At 35.0% G+C, this 14,939-nt stretch overlaps 1 protein-coding gene and 1 long non-coding RNA gene across 2 annotated transcripts in view; both read left to right on the top strand.

Annotated features, from left to right (window-relative positions):
• Window positions 1–5,761, top strand: part of LOC118749466 — a 69,191-nt gene extending 63,430 nt beyond the window's left edge. Inside the window, exon 3 of the long non-coding RNA XR_004994223.1 lies at window positions 4,664–5,761. This is a non-coding gene — a long non-coding RNA (uncharacterized LOC118749466). The remainder of the gene's footprint in view (window positions 1–4,663) is intronic.
• Window positions 1–14,939, top strand: part of LOC118749465 (synaptotagmin-5-like) — a 159,200-nt gene that overhangs the window by 100,899 nt on the left and 43,362 nt on the right. The window lies entirely within an intron of this gene.

Here is a 14,939-nt window from a genome sequence, read left to right as displayed (position 1 = left end):
GGTACCCGAGTAGAGCAGCGAAAAGGACATCTACCCCGTCGCCAGGACGTGCTAAGAAGTAAGAATTAAAACAAGTTGATTAATAATTAAGTATTGAAAAAAAATTTTAAGGAATTTGAAAAAAGAAAATTAATAAAATCATAAACTTTTGCAAACGAAAATAATTAAAGTAAATTTTAAAGAGAAATTTAACAATATATTTGAAGAATTTTTTTTTTTCTCGCAATCTACACATGAAAATATTCAAAAAAATTTTATAATATAAGAGTGAGAAGTGAAAAAGGAAAAGGAGAACATTTTCGAACTGCAATCAATTCATTTCAGATTAAAACTTTGTTGAAGTTTACTTACCCTAAATAATATCTAAATAATATCGGGCTTGTACAGCCAATAACTGATACAAATCGAAAGCTGCGATTCACCACCTTCGGGGGACCCTCCAGCTTATAAAAAAAAAATCTCTGCGATTCACCACCCAAGGGACCCTCCAGAGAATTTTAAACTACAAAAAAAAAATAACTAAGGCTTGTACAGCCAATAACTGATAAAAATCTAAAGCTTCGGGGGGACCCTCCAGCTTATAACAACAGTCCAACTCTGCGATTCACCACCAAAGGGACACTCCAGAGGATAAGGACACATTAATAAAATAAATAAAAATTAGTTATGGCAAATCCTAATAACCTCGTCCGACCCCCATTGCTAAATACGACTCCCACAGCCCCTTCCCAACCAGTTACCCATAACCCTAACGAAATTAATATGGAACAACTAACGAATATAATAACTGGCGTGGTGACTAATATATTAAGACAAGAAGGACGAAACCTAGTGCAAGCCGCCCTCAACCCCAATGCAAATTTTACAAGTATTACGGACGTGACCTTAGACTCGACCCTAGCGAAGGAACTAGACAAAATTCCGGACGTTGTAAGATGCCTACGGGAATTCTCAGGCAATCCGGGAGAGTTTAACTCCTGGAAAAAAAGCGTAGATAGAATATTGCAGATCTACGAGCCACAAAAAGGAACGCCAAAATATTATGGCATCCTTAATGTTATACGAAATAAAATCGTGGGCAACGCCGATATTTCCCTAGAATCTTATAATACACCGCTGGATTGGAAGGCTATTTCGAGATGCCTTACCCTCCACTACGCAGATAAACGAGATTTGGGAACTCTAGAGTACCAGATGACCGCATTAGTGCAGGGCAACCTCACTATTCAAGAATTTTACCAAAGGGTGTATTCACACCTGTCACTTATTCTCAACAAACTCGGATGTATGGAAGTAGGTACAGAATCCATGCATTTGCTTACACGGACCTACCGGGACAAAGCCCTCGACACCTTTATTCGAGGACTAAACGGTGACTTGCCGAGACTTCTTGGCATGAGAGAACCGGTAGATCTTCCTCAGGCTCTCCACTTATGCTTAAAACTGGAGAACCAAAACTTCCGTTCAAACTACGCGCTGAATAATAATGGCCAAGTTAAGAAAACCCAAGATCTTCCACCCAGAAAAATAAGTAATGAATTCTACCCACAACTGGCGTACATTCCAAGACCATACGTGCCTCCATATAATTTTATGGCTCACCAACGCCCACAACCTACTCTTAATTACCGTAATTCGCCAAATTATAGGCCTCCGGCTCAACCCCCCGCTAAGACGCAACTTCCACGTCCAGAGCCAATGGATGTCGACCGCTCCTTGCATTCAAAAGCGGTCAACTACATGAATAGGCCACCACTTAATAACCAGGCCGGGAAAAGACCATCCAACTTTTCCCAACAAGTGCCTCTGAAGCAACAGAGGAACTTCCACATTGAGGCAGGTACTCAAGAAGACCAATACTATTTACAGGACCAACAAGACCAATATTATCCGCAAGATCAACAGGATTGGTATCCAACAGCGGAAGAGTATGAAGCAGAAATTGCCAAAGAAGAAGGTGGACAATCAGTTCAGGAATACGCTGAACAAAATCCATCACAAGACGTTCAAGACCATATCGATATTCATCTTTTAGAATGAACAGTTCTTCGTTGCCGTATGTAGAGTGCAGAACGAAGAACGGAAAAATTCTGAAAATGCTCATCGATACCGGTTCGAGCAAAAATTACATCCAACCCTGCCTCGTGTCAAAAAGAATTCCCAATGACCAACCATTTTTTGCTAATTCCATAGCCGGACAGATACAAATTACCCACCACACAGTTATTAATCTATTCGGCAGAAAGGACACGAATTTAAAACTCTTTTTGCTCCCCACCCTAAAATCCTTTAACGGCATAATTGGAAACGATAGTCTTAAAGAGCTTCGTGCCACCATAAACATCCACGACGACTCCCTCACATTTGGCAATGGCACAAAAATAAAAATTAAACAACAACCTTCACCATCGGTTAAAAAAATTGACGTAAGGACCGACCACATGACAGAAACGCAAAAACGACATATTTACCGTCTCACAAACAAATATCCGCACCTATTTACCGAACCAGATGAGAAACTCACCTACACCACTACTGTAGTAGGGGAAATTAGAACCTCTTCAGACACTCCAGTATACACCAAATATTATCCTTACCCCCTAGCAATGAGAGACTTTGTGAAACAAGAAATAGAAAATCTATTAAAGGATGGAATTATTAGGCCATCCCGTTCCCCCTACAACTCGCCCGTGTGGGTTGTACCTAAGAAGTTAGACGCGTCTGGACAAAAAAAATACAGACTCGTAATTGATTATAGGAAATTAAACACCCTAACAATAGCCGATAAATACCCAATCCCGGAAATCAACGAGGTGATCTCGCATCTGGGAAACAACACATATTTTTCTGTTCTTGATGTAAAGAGTGGCTTCCATCAGATTCCTCTGAAGGAATCCGACATTGAGAAGACAGCTTTCATTGTATCACAAACAGGCATAAAAACTAATCCCACTAAAGTAAAAGCAATTCAAGAATTTCCATGTCCAAAAACACTAAAGGACTTGAGGGCTTTTCTTGGTCTATCAGGCTATTATCGACGCTTTTTCAGAGATTACGCCAAGTTAGCGAAACCTCTGACATCGCTTTTGAGAGGGGAAGATGGACGCGTGTCCAAAAATTCCTCAAGCAAAAAGCTAGTAGTGCTCGATAAAAACGCCTTAGAGGCGTATTTCGGACTTCTAATAATTTGTGCCACAATCACAACCTCCCTAACGGACGTTAAAATTTTGGACTATAACAAAGCGCAACTGGTGACAATAGACAATGGACAAGCGAAAATACAAGAGGCACATTCAGACTTATTCATCTCATCGACTTAGCAAAATACGAACGATTTTTGACAGAGACCTATAACGATATAGCCAACCAAATCCCTAATGACCACTTCCTATATCCTATCCTAAAACATTAAACCACCCAAATTGATATATTGGGAACGGCATGGAAGTACTTAGCCGGATCTCCTGATCATGAAGATTTAAATATAATAACAAACAACTTAAATAGCTTAAATGAGAACAACAATAATCAAATAGTAATTAACCAGTTATTCGAGAAACGCATAAATAACATAACTTATATAGTAAACAAAATGTTAAACACGATAAGGAAGGACGACAATGTTCTAACGGAAATTTTAATAAATTTGCAAAATAGAATCAGGCTAATTAAGGAAGAGCTAATTAATATAAGGTATGCCGTTCAATGGGCAAAGCATAATATAATAAATTCAGTAATGTTAAGCAAGGAAGAAGTAGAATTGTCAATTAGTAAAAGAGAAGATGAAGTACCATTTAAAAGTGCCGAAGAAGCATTAGAACTGTCAAAAGTAAATGTATTTAGCCAAGATATGAAGATTGTATACATGGTAAAAATACCTCTAACATTAAAAGAAACATTTAGAAGAATTATTATACGACCTGTAAAAAGGATTAACAATATTGTAATTAAAACTGAGTATAATGAAATATTGAAAGGAATTGTTTGGAATAAAAAATAAATGCGAAAGCTATAATGATGTAACCATTTGCAAGGAAACTCATTTGGTAGATTTAAGTAAAGATTTATGTGTAACTAGGATAATTAATAGTTTAAACTCAACATGTTCGACAATCAACGGCCATCACGTCCCTACGCTAGAAGAAATAAAACCAGGAGTAATATTGCTAAACCAGTTCAACGGCAAACTAGAAGCCAACGAGACATCCCAAGAAGTAAACGGAACGCACGTGATAATATTCTACAATTTAACAATTAAAATCAACAGTCAAACATTCAGCAATATTGAAATAAAGCCAATCGAAACCATCCCTGCAATACTACAGCCAATCCCGTTGGAAAAGGACCACATAGAACTACTTTCCCTAGAAGCCTTGAAGGACCTGCATATCAACAATACCCATCGAATAAATTCCCTCAAAAAGGCAACCTTCTCTGTCGGAAGTCTAACTACGGCAGCATTCTTAATAATCATAGTACTTCTTCTTTTTTTCTTAAGGAAACGATCCGTGAAAATCCAATATGTGGGAAAAGAAATAGTGAAGCCCAGCACAAGCCTGGAAGTCAATCAGTCAAGCGAAACAAACCACATTCCAACATACGTAAATCTCAACAACTTACCATTCTACTAATGATCGAGGACGATCATATTTAATGGGGGAAGAGTTAACGCAACAGTTTACAACAGCTCTGCAGAATTGACTTCTACCAACGGTCAGAAACTCCACACGCGCATCCGCACAATTGCTGACACCGCATTAACCAATTTGTTATTCGATCAGCAATAATAATTGGCACAACAACGATTGGGCAATATTCGGAAATAGTGCATATGCAAGTGCAACGTGACTGATGGCCGATAGTAGGTTTAATTTAATGTTAAGAAACCAATTGTATTCAGTTCTAAGTTTAGACTCAATTAATAAAGACGTGGGGACGCGAGTCCCTACACTTTTTTAAAAATGCGTTATTTAATAAAATAACTTAACTTATACAAATGTAGGAAATACTGTAAGCGTCTTCTTAGGTAGGCTAAGTACGGGTATAGTTTAGGGATGCAAATTTTGGGGAGTAACATCGATACATCGATGTTTCGATGCATCGGAAAAATTAATATCGATGCTAAAATACATCGCCAGAAAACATCGATATATCGATGGTTTCCGATGTTTCAAAAGTTGTTAGGTTGTAGTCACATTAAAAGGAAAATTTCATACTTTTCAATTCAGACTCTCTGTAATTCAATTAGAAACATGCTTACATATGGATGTATTTCCCTGTATTTATTTACCACTCGTTTACCCTTCTTATAAATAGAATAGAAATGCATGCCGTCGTAAGTTCGATGAGCCTAAAGTTCCAGGGCCCAATTTCGGTGAAATTTCAACGGAATCCCGGTCCTTGTTTAATGACTAAGTAAGCATTTTAATATCGAAAGATAAGAGTAAACTCGGAATTTCTGAATGCTCCTCAAAAGAATAAGTAATAAAATTCATGGCCAGTCAACAAATTTTGGGAGCATAAGTCGATGTGAAAACATCGCTGAAACTGGCATCGATGTATCGTCAATTTAGCGATTTTAGGAAATTGTAAACATCGATGGCAAACATCGAATTTTGAACCGATATTATCGATGTTTCAAAAATATCGAGGCATCGTTTGCATCCCTAGCATATTGGTAACTATCCAGCGCACGATATCATTGCATTCACACTGAATGCGTATATACATGTATAATTATGTATGTACAAGAAAACAAAGAAACCAGCAAAATTAAAAAGATTTCTTATTTATTTAATTATGTATTGCGTGCAGGCAGTGTTGCCAGGTCTTCGGCATGAGAAAACGTCCCTCTTGGTCTGAAAAAACGTCATTTTCTACCCAAAAACGTCTTTTTCAAATGTATGCACAAAGAATTGTTCTTATTAAACTTTCATTGTATACAAAGGTACATATGTGCGTAAGGTATATTAAAATGTCATTTGCTCACATTTAAAATTTATTCTAAACTGGTTTGAGATCGTTAACATAAAAATCATTTTATACATACACTTGTGATCAGCTCATTAAGTCATCGATTTCGGCTGTTTCTTTTTTGTTTATTTAATGTTTATTATTTCTCCATAAAAGCCTAGCTCATTATATAACAAACAAAATATAAATCCACATTTCAAACTTTGTGCAAAAATTATAAAAAGTTGGCAAAATATCAGCTTGATTTTCAACTTTTTATTCAGATTTTTTAGATTTTTTTTGAGTATGCAGGTTGATAGCCCATTAAGTTCCAGGGCATAGTTTTAAGGTGCTAAATAATCGCGTTGATTTTTAATATATATATTTTTTTCTTCTTGTAAACATTTAGTTAAGTGGTCTGTTGTCGAAAATGCTAAATTACGTTCTGTTAAGAAGGAACATAGCAATATTTCAACCTTTTTACGTTCATTACATTTTCAATAAGGGGCCCCATGCGACTAATTGTGTAATTTTCTTTATGCGCTTAAATAAGGGTTAAGTCATCTGTGTCGAAAGAATAAATATATTTGAAGCAGGTGCTGCAAAACACAAAGCTTGCAAAGATTTATTAAGAAAATAATTCAAAATCAGTTCTACTTACAAGATTTAGTAACAGAGAAAAATTACTGGGAAGTTAAAAAACGTCATTTCTTACACAAAAAACGTCCAAACGTCAACAGAATATAAAAAACGTCTAAATGACGTTAAAAACGGCAACCTGGCAACGCTGCGTGCAGGGAAGTCAACTCGCGGGAAATTCCCCCGATTTGCAGGGAATTTCTGTTTAGGTGACATCGTGGAATGGAAAGTTTTTAGCGGGAAATTGGGTATGTTACGTTTATAACTTAAAGTAACCAAATTAGACGAATATGTTATCTTTTAACCATTTTTCGCTATTTTGAGCGAAATTTTTTCAGTTTGAATCGTAATATCTCCACAACAAGAGTCTTCCCAGATATAAGCCAAGTGATATACACCAAATGTAAGCTAAAGCTTTGGGCTAGACTTGAGGAAAGTTTGAATAAAATCGACTGACCAGTTTTTGAGAAAATTTTCGAAATATATATTTTCAGCAGTCCGATTTTTAGGCGATAACGTTATGACATATTTATATTTCATAAACGCAAAAGACAGCGTTAGATAGCTTGTTTTAAAACGCTTCTACTGATACGCGCATGTGGTAGTTAAAAAAACTGCCTTTTTTCGAATTTCAGGCACCAGCCTCGCCCGCAAAGGCATACGAATCGAAACATCCTGAAACAAAACTTTCCTAGTTTTTTTGGTACTTTAATTCCTGAAAATTTGAAAAAAAATAAATAAAAGTACGTACAGACTAGGGGGGTTTCGAATGTCATATTTTTCACATTCGCGAATGCGAACTAGGGCTTAACCTATAAAGTGTTTTAATCTAGTAGTCAAAGTTCAAAAGGGGCATATTATATTAAAAAAAAAAATTATAGTTTAAAAAACTAAAACCTCCCTATTATAATTGCCATTCGTACTGTCATCAGGTATGTAACTTGAGAATAGAAATCGCTGCATCTTTTAGGTAAAAAAAGAAACAATTTCGCTGCCTTTTCTCCCATGAGGCGCTTTCTTGGAGGCTCGTATGTAAGGCCGGCTGCACTGAACAATTGCTCACTTGGAACGCTGGCGGGTGGAGTGCTCAAATACTACGTGCCAGATCTGCCAATTTGTCGTATTTTAGTAAAGTTTTCCACCAATCGAGAGAATTTTTACCGAGATGAGCTTCTTTTTCTTTAAGAGAAGCCTTTAATTGACCTTTACCGCCCTATTCCCACAACACTGACAAAATTCATCATATGACTATTGTCACAATTACTGCGCCTAAAACACAATATAAACATTGTTTCGCCGTTGTCACTTACTCAGTAGGTCATAACAATAAAACTGACAATTGTCATATGACAGCTTAAAATAAATTTGCGCCATAGTATTAGGCGCAGTAATAAAGGCAATAGTCAGCCGCTGAATTTTGTCAGTGGTGTGGGAATAGGGCAGTTAATTTCACGAGGCAGCACTTTCGTTATCACAAAGGACATAGAATATAAGTGAGCCATAACCATAGCCAGCATCCTTATCAATAATATAATTTATGAAACTATAAAAAATAATACTAATACCCTCAAAAAAATCGTGGATGTGAAAAACATAAGCTGTAGCTCGAGTGGCGAAAATAGAAATAGGGAAGAGACGTTTTAAGAGCTAGATTCGGATGTCCGATCGGATATCCGGTAGAGTGCAGCTCTTTATAAAATTCAGAATATTGTTATATGTATTACGTTTATTTGTTTAGCGGCATACCAGTTTATCCGCTTTTTGATCTGATCGTAATACGTAATTAAGAATAAAAAATTTCTCCCCTGAAATCCCAGTTAGAAAATAATCATGTATTAAACAGAAAACTTTTCGTATGCAACCCTGACCTATCGATTATTTTGAAGTAGAATACGTCTTACGTTTCGATATGGAGGCTATGCTCAAATGTTCTAGTTGTAATTTTTAGAGCTTTACGAAAACGTTTATTGCACGAGAACTAATGAAGCGATTTGAAAGAAAAGTATGGCGTTTCAAAGATATAATTCCAAACCTATCGACCGATTCATTTGGAAGTAACCAATTCGGTTTCAGTCGTAGAAACAACGGTAAATATTGGCTTATTTTGAACCTTTAAAGTGCTCTAGCAACTTACGATTTGCAGGTTATACTTTCATTTTCGGGATATAGGTTCTTTGGAGCAATAGAAATATTATCGTGTACAAATTGTATATAAGTTCAACAAATATTGAGCATTTCAAGGCAAAAAATTGTTGAAAAAATCAGCATATTTTTTTTATTACCAAAATGGTCGAAAACCGCTCGAATGATTTTGTTTTTGTTTTATTTAATCTAAAATTCAAGTCTTTTCCTTTTGTTTGGTGTATGGGAAGTATAGTTACGGTGACCATCCGTCCTTTATTTTAAAGGACAGTCCTTTATTTTAACCCCCTGTCCTTTATAATTTTTTTAAAAATAAAGGACGCCTTTTGTCCTTTATTTCTTAAACTGTCCTTTAAATCGGCTCTGCATTTTTCAGAACGCGGAATTTTTTTAAACGCGGAATATGAAAAATAAAAATGTCCTTTATAAAATATAATGAAAACCTTCACCAGTTTGTTTCGCACCCCTCTTAAGGGTTTCTATTTAATCAGTTATCTTTATTCAATCTATAAAGCACAGGGAAAGTTGTGCCCAGGACCGTGTTGTACGCTGAGTTTCCAGTTCCATTGAAAGAGAACAATAAACCCCCTGCTGCACAGTGGTTTAAAACTAGCATTTAGTGTTCGTAATTCACTGGAGCCGCAATTTGTCACTTCCTTTGGATAATGTTTATTTTTTTTTTTATGAAAGCTTACAATATTTGCAAAAGAGCCTGATTTATGTATTTTTATTTGATTACATTAAATTGTTTTGTGCAAAATGCACAAAAAGTAGCAATTTTGAAGAAAATGTATTCTCCTGTTCCAGTAAATAAATGTTACAAAACAAAAACTAGTTGAAAACAAAAAGAAAAATACAAAAAAAAGTTTTAAATGTTATAAAAAAATGGGCACCAAAATTATTTTTTTTGTTTTGCTTTTTAGTTAAAAATTGGTTGAAAAATTAAGGCTCCGGTGCATTAAGAACATTAAATTCCAATTTTGAACCACTGTGTGCTGGCTTCGTCGTACAGTATGAATTATGGTAAACACATTTTGGTAGCAAAGGATGGCGAAGTCCTTGAAAAGGATTTGACTTAATTTTTCGCTGTAGCAGGGAACTTGTACAATTAAATAATATAATTAACTGGTAAATATTTGATTTAAATTACGACATGGGTAAGGCACTCTTATCATACAAGTTGCATGTACGTATTCCCATTTTGAGAAAAAGCCCTTTATTTTACGTTGGTTAATATGGTCACCGTAAGTATAGTTGATATCTTCTAAGTGTGTTTATTTTATTCAAATATATGAGCATAAATGATTTTCTATTCAAAATCACTTCGTCATCCTTTTGCAAACACGTGCATGCGCTGGAAGTGAGAGAAGGAGGCAAAAAGTATCTGTGTGTAGATATTTCGGCTTTTGAATAACAGATGGCGCATTATTTAGAAAGGGCAAAGGTGAAGGGGAATATGCAGAAGAAGAATATGATGAACATAAAAGTAAAAACAAAGATAAATATAAAGAAAAATATGAGGATGAGGATACCGATAACAGTAAAGATGAAGATATCGAGCCCTAACGGCCAAAATAGCGTAAGCGACATTTTTTTTCAAAATTTTCTTTTGGATGCAGAAATATTCCTAGAGCATCTAGATGCATTTCTGCATCAAAAAGAAAATATTGAAAATAATGTCGCTTACGTTATTTTGGCGGTTAGGGCTCGATATTATTATAGAGAAAAGAATATAGACAGAGACTTAGTCTCGTGACTATTTCGGGATTTTAGGGATTCTCGGAATTCTCAGGACTTATCGATATAATAATCGATATTTTATCGGTTTTTTATCCATATTTTTATCAATTTTGTTATCGAAATTTTTATCAATATTGTTATTAATTTTGCTATCGATATTTTCAGAACTTATCGACATAATAAACGATATTTTTATCGATTTTGTTATCGATACTTTAATTGGTTTTTTTTTATCAATTTTGTAATCGATTTTGTTATAGACATTTTTATTGATTTTTTTATCGATCTTGTTATCGATTTTGTTATCGAAATTTTTATCGATTTTGTTATCGATGTTTTTATCGATTTTGTTATCGATTTTGCTATCGATATTATTATCGCTTTTGTTATCGATATTTTTTCTTAGTGTGTGCTTTCGTTTTTGACTTGGATGTTCTCTTAACCATACCACGTATTCTACGTTGGACTGTTCTTTTTTGGTAAATAGGGGAGACACGTCAAACACAAAAGATAATAAATAAAATTAAAATACAACTTTTTAATATGTGGTATAAATGGACTAAAAAGCAGAAAATAATATTTCTCAGTCTGTATGTGTTGGTTATTTTTTTTATAAAAATATAGTTCATTCTTTAAAAAACCAGCGTAAATCCAAGTTTCCAAATTTGTGCAGTATTAAAAATAAAATTCAACAAACTTTCGTTTTAGTTTTTAGCCATTTGAAACTTTTACTCTATTCTACTAAAATTCAATGGGCTACAAAACCGCATATTGAGAGTCTAATTAAAAATTTTGTTTTTAAATTGCATAAATTCTTAAGGCAGTGGCTCTCGATTGATACATTTGTACAGAGTAGTACATTTTTATATTCGGCTATTGGTACAAAATAAAAAATGGAAAATTTTTTTTGTAGTCAAAAGATTGGTACAATACAGCGATGTTCTATTGAAAAATTTCAACAAATTAATTTTTCGTGATTGGGATAAGGAAAAATATTTGGTATACGATTTGCACCAAATTTTGGCAAATACCCAATCGTGTGACACTGACTTTAAACCTGTATTTATACGGATGTTTTTAAAGAATAAACTATAAAAAACTACCCCAAATTAAAAAACAAAAAAAAAATTTAATATAACTTGTGAAAATTTCGTGCGGCTATAATTTTTTCGACTACTGTAGATACATTAGACTGCATCCAAACCTAGTATATTTTAAGACTACTACCAAAATATTTTGGAAATATATAAACACCCCTATTCTGTAAATCTTTCGTATTCGGATTTTGCTACGAATCGTAGAAATAGTATGCTGCAATCCGAATCGTATTTTCGAATTTTCGAAATTCGTAACAATGGCATGCTTAAAAACGAACGAGTAAGCTTTTTTGCGTAGTTTTGTACGAAAACAATTCTGTGTCGTCGGCGAAATAAACGACGTAAAACGATGTGTGTTTGCAAGAAATATTGTTGGTGTTCATTTAAACTGATAAATTTGCCTTTCGTATATACGAATATTTTTATCCACTGCTTTATATAAACGAGCAAAAACGAATCTTTGTTGCCCCTTATCGAGAAACTTGGGTCCTGTTTAGTTATTTGTACAATGATTTTCGGGTCCGGTTTAGTTATTTGTACAATGATTTTCGGTTGTTGTGTCCAAACGCATAACCCGAATCCAAAAACTTTAACATACACGTGTAATTAAAGGATTCAAATTTTACTTAAGATATGTAAATGTTTCAAATTTCCTACCACTAGCTTATTAATAAACTCGGTTTGCACTATGCACTTTTTTGCAAGTTTCGACGTGGGTTCTGCGCAAAAATACTGTGGACGGCGTAGCCGGAGTGATATGCACAGTAAATGTTGTATACCTTTGACACGCGGAAGCCCCTCTTCCCCGCAACACAGAAAGGAGAATTCTACTTAGTAAGCGTTATACTCCCTAAGCGCGGGCAAAGGCAAAATCAATCGCAACAGGTGGTGGACGTAACAAAGTGCATGTTTTCAATGGCTTGGAAGAAGCTGTTATTGCATTAACTGGATTGAGAACCAGTGCTTCAGACATAGGAGGAGTTCTGGCTTGTGGTTCCACAATTCAACCAGAAGCTGACATAAACGCGCCCACGGCTACTATGCCTGACAGCTCCGCATGCCTTTGTGAATCCATTGCCATAGCGCCCTTTTACTCCTCTGCTATAATTGCAAATGCATCAGAATCCATAATTTTCCTCAAATTATGTAAAATTAACCAATTCTACAATAAACAAGCTCATGATGAGTGTTTTTCAATTCCTTTCCACATTGTTTTCCTTCATTCAGCTATCTTCGAAAACCAACTGATAGCTGGCAATGCTGCACATGTTTCCGCAAGGGTTGCAGCATGTGGATTTTTCGTTTTTCAAAGATTTATTTAAGAAAATCCTGAATAACTTCTCCAAAACTTTACCGATATAGACTTATGAGGATCAGTGGTAAAGTATTTTCTCACACTTTTTATTTCTTTGCAAAAAACTCATTCACGTCCCAATTTTTTCTTTATTCCATACCAACGCATCTTAGTTCAACATGGAATGACATTCGTTTATCTTACCTTCCTCTTTCATACTTTGAATGAGCTTATTCGCAAAGAAATGAGGGTGAGAAAATACCATACCAATGATACCTCATAAGTCTAAATTGGTAAGGTTTTGGCTGAGTTATTCAAGCTTTTCTTAAACCAGTCTTTGAAAAGACTGCAAAAACAGCATCAAAAATCTGATTATTATGATTCCGTAAATTTCTTTTTTTTTAATATTTTTATGCAAACTTTTTAAGCTTAAACTGTTCAGTCATCTGAGGTCATTTTTGAAAAAAATATTAAAAGAACTGTTTTTATTAATAAAAAACTAAATTTTTGGAGATATTTTCAAATCGGTGCAGCTCACGTAATGTTAATATTTTTGCGTGATATTTTGGCGGAAGTCTTAACATATAATAGATTTTATAATTCCAGTGGAAAAACAGTACCGCTTTTTTATCTTTTGTATGGGGAGTGATGCAGTCTACTGTACATAAGTTGACTATGATTACTCGCCGTCTATCATAGTAGCACAATGCCACTAAGTGCATTTTAAAATTTTCAGGCAATAGCCTCATGCGATTATCGATTATATTTTTTGTTGTTTGTGTGAAATATTTTATTTTTATCAGTATTTTTCTTTTAATCAAAATATGTTGAATTAAAAGTGAAAAAAAATAATAATATTTTGCCCGAACCCCGCCCGAAAAAAAATCCTGGCTACGGCCCTGCCCACATACATACATATATTACTTTTCATATCAGTTCAAGTGTATTACATCGCCCACGCTTTTCATTTTCAATCTCATAAATGGTTTATAATGACTTTTGCTAAAATTTCAAAATCAAAAGCTATCAAACGAAATTTTTTAGGCCTAGGCTTCAGAAATATTATTTTCTCCTTTTTAGTCCATTTATAAAAGCGTGGGATATTAAAAAGTTTTTATTTTATTTTATTTGTTTTCTTCTTTTTAGTCTTGTCTGTATAACATTTTTCATTAGATATTAAAATAATTCAACGATATTAATAGATTGCTGCTTACACATATTAATACGGCACTCCCAGCGTCCAAAAACACGTTAAAAACACCTTAAAAGGGGTCTACATACCAAATTTGACAAGGGATGACGGAAATTTGTTCCAAAATACATCATACACCCACCCGGTCGGAAACAACAACAACCACTACCACTGGAGCTCAAATCAACCAAGTGGGCCCCAAAGGGTACTAAAGTATCCCAACTGGGTCTTGACTGGTCTAAGACTGTGTACCAACTGGTCCCCAAAGACTAATTACCAACTGGCCTAAACTGGATACCAACTGTTCGTCTCTTCAATACGCTTTCCTTCTGCACTTCACAGATACTTTTTCATGGTTCAAAAGAAATAAAATAAAATTAGGAAGAGCCTGACGGAATTCGAACCCTGCACCTTCTGGAAGCTAACAAATAGCGGCACACTCCTCTGTACGCTCAGCCACTGCCGACGATGCATGCATGCTTTCAAATGTTTACCTTGAGAAAATAAAATACAATTATTGCTTTCAAATGACATCATCTTTTTCGAACGTTTTCCGGATACGAAAGTTGATGATAACTGTAGGAGTTTTTTGTATGCGTTTTCGGATACGGAAAATTGAACTAAACTGCACTGTCGGCAAAATTTACGTTTCTTTGTTGGCTGGGTTTCTCTTTCAACATCCCAGCCAGCAAAATATCCGGAACCGTATCCGAAAATGGAAACAATTTTTTATAAAAGGCTGATGTTTCATCCGTTTTCCGATTTTGTTTTCGGCCGTTTTTCAGATCAGTTCTCCCACTAAAGTATTCATCCGAAACGTATGTGCAGAAAACTATCGAAAATGGTTGTAAAATGGATGCACTTTCGGCTGTTTTCCTGAAAT

The sequence above is a fragment of the Rhagoletis pomonella genome, unplaced genomic scaffold (genome assembly GCF_013731165.1).
Source record: "Rhagoletis pomonella isolate Grant_MI unplaced genomic scaffold, Rhpom_1.0 Rhpom_scaffold_00016, whole genome shotgun sequence".
Lineage (NCBI taxonomy): Eukaryota > Metazoa > Arthropoda > Insecta > Diptera > Tephritidae > Rhagoletis > Rhagoletis pomonella.
This window is presented reverse-complemented; position numbering and strand designations above follow the sequence as displayed.